The sequence below is a fragment of the Triticum dicoccoides genome, chromosome 3B (assembly GCF_002162155.2).
Source record: "Triticum dicoccoides isolate Atlit2015 ecotype Zavitan chromosome 3B, WEW_v2.0, whole genome shotgun sequence".
NCBI classification, from domain to species: domain Eukaryota; kingdom Viridiplantae; phylum Streptophyta; class Magnoliopsida; order Poales; family Poaceae; genus Triticum; species Triticum dicoccoides.
Genome location: NC_041385.1, coordinates 130,268,174 through 130,274,499, shown reverse-complemented (window position 1 = coordinate 130,274,499; position 6,326 = coordinate 130,268,174).

Below are 6,326 nucleotides of genomic sequence, written 5' to 3'. Positions count from 1 at the left end.
TACATACATACCTACTATACAGATGGTGACTAAAGTCGGGTCAGCTCGTTGAGTACCCGCAAGTGATTCGGATAAGGGGGCTGAAAGGACAGGTGGCTCCACCCCGGTAGAGGTGGGCCTGGGTTCCCGACGGCCCCCGACTGTTACTTGTGGCGGAGCGACAGGGCAGGTTGAGACCACCTAGGAGACAGGTGGGCCTGGTCCTGTTCGGCGTTCGCGGATACTTAACACGCTTAACGAGACCTTGGTATTTGATATGAGTTTGGCTACGAGCCTATACGCACTAACCATCTACGTGGGAGTAGTTATGGGTATCCCGACGTCGTGGTATCAGCCGAAGCACTTCAGACGTCAGCGACGGAGCGGCGCGTGCCGGATTGGAACGTAAGCCTGCTCTTGTATTAAGGGGGCTAGTTCTGCTTCCGGCCGCCCTCGCAACGTGCAGGTGTGCTATGGGCGATGGGCCCAGACCCCTGTGCGCTTAGGTTTAGACCGGCGTGCTGGCCTCTCTGTTTTGCCTAGGTGGGGCTGCGACGTGTTGATCTTCCGAGGCCGGGCATGACCCAGGAAAGTGTGTCCGGCCAAATGGGATCGAGCGTGTTGGGTTATGTGGTGCACCCCTGCAGGGAAGTTAATCTATTCGAATAGCCGTGATCTTCGGTAACAGGATGACTTGGAGTTGTACCTTGACCTTATGACAACTAGAACCGGACACTTAATAAAACACACCCTTCCAAGTGCCAGATACAACCGGTGGTCGCTCTACCTCAGGGATATGAGGAGGGGATCGCCGGGTAGGGTTATGCTATGCGATGCTACTGGAGATGCTACTTGGAGATGCTACTTGGAGGACTTCAATCTACTCTCTTCTACATGCTGCAAGACGGAGGCTGCCAGAAGCGTAGTCTTCGACAGGATTAGCTATCCCCCTCTTATTCTGGCATTCTGCAGTTCAGTCCACTGATATGGCCTCTTTACACATATACCCATGCATATGTAGTGTAGCTCCTTGCTTGCGAGTACTTTGGATGAGTACTCACGGTTGCTTTCTCCCCCCTTTTTCCCCTTTCCTTCCTTCCTGGTTGTCGCAACCAGATGCTGGAGCCTTGGAGCCAGACGCCACCGTCGACGACGACTACTACACTGGAGGTGCCTACTACTACGTGCAGCCCGTTGCCGACGACCAAGAGTAGTTAGGAGGATCCCAGGCAGGAGGCCTGCGCCTCTTTCGATCTGTATCCCAGTTTGTGCTAGCCATCTTATGGCAACTTGTTTAACTTATGTCTGTACTCAGATATTGTTGCTTCCGCTGACTCGTCCATGATCGAGCACTTGTATTCGAGCCCTCGCGGCCCCTGGCTTGTATTATGATGCTTGTATGACTTATTTATGTTTTAGAGTTGTGTTGTGATATCTTCCCGTGAGTCCCTGATCTTGATTGTACACATTTGCGTGCATGATTAGTGTACGATTGAATCGGGGGCGTGACAAGTTGGTATCAGAGCCGACTGCCTGTAGGAATCCCCCTTCCAACTCCTTGGCGGAAGTCGAGTCTAGACTTTACAAAACTTTTACTAACATGGCTGTGCGGCCCATGGGCCCACGTCGCCAATTGGGTGGTATTAGGATCTTTTACTCCTCGACCTTTACTCTGGGACTCTGAGCTCTCTTCTATTCGGGTTAAATGATTTTGCTAAAAACAAAACTAACTTTAGGTTCTCGCAAGTACTTTCTCCCGGAGAGCCACTTGTTACCGATGACCGCCTGCTGCACCAGAAGATTCCGAAGATACTCTACGATGTGCTCTCGAGACTATGTGCCATCGCTTTTGCAATTCACTTCCATCGATAAATCCCTCTGGATAACTACTTACACCTATCGTTCATATTGTCATCCCCAGTTGCTCTTGTTATTACAAAATGTCCTGAAATACTCTTTGGTATTCCGAGAATTCTTTACGCTTACTGCCCTGCAGTTCCTTGCTGCATGAATACCCCTACGGATAATTACTCGCGCTTGCCGAGTATCCGCTCATCCTCGGTTGTTCTTGTGTTTCACAAAAGTCTTCAAAATAATATTCGATCTTCCGAAAATCCTCTGGAGCCTTTGGCTCTTGAAATTCTTGCTTGCTTGCCTTATGGTTAATCCCATAACTCTCGTAGTCTTATTGACATTCCTTGTCATTATCATTTTTGAGTCTGTTGACTCAATATGTTTGCGAATGCACGCAATCATCTTTGATCCTTATAAATTACCTTTCCGGCTGAGCCTCCATTCTTTTAACTGGAATTGGTTCTCGACCAATCCAATTGTCTTTGATTGTACCCTAAGGCTATTCAACTTGTCCACCCCTAATCAGAACATTGCTTCTGATCCCTCGATTTGGAAATCATAATTCCTTTGCATTTGACAATTGAGTTAGTCAGTTGTTTCTATAATCTGCTTCCTCTAGTTGAGTACCGATGCTCATGTCAGGTCCCTTGTGGACCACCAGATCCTTTGTTGGATTTTATTTGACAACGCCCTTCATATTCAATAACCTTGTGAGCCTTCCCTTGGATACATAATGCCCTTGGTAATTGTATCATCTACTTTCTCAACCTTGCTCTACTTTCGAGCTTGTGTTATTTACTCTTGAAACTTGCGGTATACGTTTCTAAGAAGCCCCCGTGGGTTGAACATATGCCTTCTCTAAACCGTGTGAACCCGTAAGTTTTCACGAGTCATACTCTTCTGGTGCTTCACCAGATAAAATTTCAACACTGCAACTTCATCGAACGTGAGAAGTGAATGAAAGGTTATGCATTGGAGAAGTGGGAGTCGACCTTGAACTTGTGTTCATGCCCATGGACACGATGTAGATCTTATCATTAAAGCTTCTTGTAACTATTTCCTTGATATAATATCCTTTGGTATCGGTGAATTGATCCTTTTTGCAATCGTGGTTCTGACCATGTTCCCCTTTAAATATCATGTCCTGTGCAAGTTTAAGCACTTGTCTTCTATAGAGCAATACCCCAGTTCAACTTCTAGTTTGATCTGTCGTCGAGTATTACCACCTGGTATCTCGAGATTATCTTGGAACTGCATAATTTCTTATGAGTTCTTCATCTAGTACTACATACTCACCGATTACAATTTTTCATGGGCTCGGAGTTATTGAACACTCAAAGACACCGATAACTGAACCGAGTCCGCTCTACGGTTCAACAACTCTTCAGTAAGCTTCTATAAGTACGAGTTTGTACCCGATCACGCCATTCCTAGCCTGTTTGGCTATATCATTGTCGTGACGATTCTAACGGTGCTACCTGGTCCTTATTCTCGGAGCACCAATTTTCGACGATGAACTAACCTTACGTCGATTTTTCCTCGTCATACCCTTTCACCTTAAACAACAAGCTGGAGTTCGAGTTTGTGTCGTAACTGTGGTTCCAATAACCTCTTGCTTCATCATTCCTTTGACTTGATGTCGTCGCTGATTGACTACATCTGCATGAAATCTCTCGACAATTGTGTCGTGATCATCATCAACCTTATGAGCTCTTCCAGGAATTCAATTGAATTCATGATGCGTAATACCATCCTTGCCCCTCGATGATTCCTGTTCTCATCGACCACTTCATTGCCTTCCGTTCAACACAACTTGTTCGCGTTTTGTGTAAACCTTGAGATCACTGCTACCCAGCAGTTGATCTTCCTTACCTCGGAAGTATTACCATCACTTTTTGTCAAGAATGTGGTGAGAATTTCACCACCTCTTAATAATTCTTGATATCTTAATACTTCTTGCCATCTTCGTTCATTCCTTGGTCCCCGTATTGTTTTCAACCAGAATACCGACAATGGAGCTATGACGTGTGAATTCAAAACTTCTAGCAACCCTATTGCTTTGAAGTGAATGGGTGATAGTTCATTCTAAGTCCTTCGCTAACTGAATCACCATTCTGACATTTGTCGTGCAACCCAACCCATATTTCGGGCGCACCTTTCAACCAATGTTTAGTTGTGTATGTTTTCCTCGAGCATACTTCCTTATATCATTTGAGCTGACAAATGTTATCTCCGTGTTCACTTAATGGTGGAAATCCATCTTTTGGGAATCTCGGTGAATTGCCGTTGAGTTCACCAGACACCTCCTTGTCCTCTCCTTGGGTTAATGATGGACTCTTGTTAACGGAAATCACTTCATAGTTCATTTCCCCGAGAATCTTACAATGTCATCTCGTCAATTTGCGTTGCACCTTTTCTTCTCAGGTATCCTAAGTCTGAGGTATCCTGACACCAATCGGATCTGAATCTCGGTCAGATATGATGGTTGGGACAACTTTCCAGGAGTTATGTTGCTTGTCCTTTGATAACCCGATAACATGATGTCATGCCTAGCACCCCCCTGGCTGGAGGACCTATCATTATGATTTCTTTTGCAAGGATAACCATTCCTCCTGGAGGAAGTGGTAGGACTTATTTTATAAGTTACTCCTGATGGATCATTGGTGTATCCGAAGTCGGGCCCTTGATTGAAACACCATATCATTGCTACCTGAAGCATGTCTGTGGTACTCCGCTCATCACCAAGAACATTTGAAGCACAATGCTAAATTTCTCTTTATCAATTATCCAAACACCGTTGCATGGGTAATGTCATGAAATTTTTCTTCCCTTACCTAAAATGGTTTTCTACCTACTATCCTGTCATGGATATCATCTGCTTGTCCTTGGGAAGGATATACCCCTGGAAAATGTGTTTAAACACATTTTTCCTTTCCATTGATCTGGTTAAATCCGATAATCATATCTTCCTTTCCATTGTTTGGTTTAACCTTTCTTGTGATCTATGAGATCTAAGCAGTAATATTCTCCTACTTTTGTAAACACCTCGGTGTACAACTCTGTCAGCAAGACCCTGTTACTATTGTTGAAAACATTCCGGTAACCACCGATGGACGAGAACTTTGCCTATTGGCCCGCCTCGTTCAACGAGCAGGAAAATGGTTCTCTTCGTCCCTCGGCCTTGGTATCGATGTTGTTGCCGACATATCTGACAGGCTACCCTTTGACACACCTTACTATCATGACCGTGCAAAATGTCGCCCCCCTTCCTACTTTCAACCACATGGTGGGCCCATAACCCACAGTTCCACAGGATCGAAACCTGACTCTCCTGCACCCCTGTTCCTAAAGCTAATCCTCACGCTTGGCTTCATATGAAAGATCATGAGCCACCTTCCTAGTGATCTATTCTGGTATCAGACGCAATACTTACTCTCGTTGCTCTGAAACCCTTTCTCACTCCGGTTCAGACTTCGAGAAACTATCTATCCGCTTGGAACCTCTTATTGTACCTTCGTACCTTACCCTCGACATATTTTATTGGTTCAACTCAAGAGATACTCTTATGCTCATTCATGGGTTAACCCCAGATTGTCTCTCTCATAAGCATTCTGTCGTAGCCGAGCTGCCCCTTACCCATTCATAAGTACGTTGGAGTTCCCGAAGAAAAGGACGACCTCACCATGATGACCTGAAGCACAGAAATAAAGACGTCAATGTAACGGATCGACCTCTTCGAGAAGAGCAACTATGACCGAGAAGAATCGTTAGAGTTTCGAAACCAGATCCCTTCCCCCTTATAACCGCTCCTAAATCTCGGGACGAGATTTCTTGTAGTGGAGGAGAATTGTGACGCCCGGATAATTAGGCTACAATAATCCCGCGTTAACGATGCCACGTCACCTCGGTTACTGTTGATAAACTCGAGTTAGTTCAAAAACGATTCAAATTAAAATTTAAAATATAGGCAAACAATAAAATTTTCAAATATTAAAACTAAAATGTTTGGGTTGTGTCAAATAAATCGTAAGTAATTATGGTGGAGAACCAAACTTTGTTATAAAGTTTAAAGGCTCTAAATTAATTAAAAAAATGGCTAAAAATAAATATTTAAATGCCTTCTAAATTTATAGAAGTGCAAAATATTTCATTTAGGTACCGAACTTTTTGTGACCGTGTCTCATTTTGCCACTCTAAATATGGAGCCAGTTTAATATTTTGTAAAACTATTTTACTAACAAAAATAAAAGAAAACAGTACATGAAAAATATATAAAAGGAAGAGGTATAAACAAAAACAAAACAACAAAAAAAAAGGAAGAAAGACCCCCTCCCCACGCTGGGCCTCAGCCCAGCTGGCCATCCAACCGGACCGGCCCACCTAACCCCCCCATAACCCCCCACCGACGGAAACCCTAGCCCGGTCCACCCCCACCGCTCCCGCACGATCCCCACTCCTCCCCCACGTCTCTCTCCCCCTCGTCTCGATCTAGA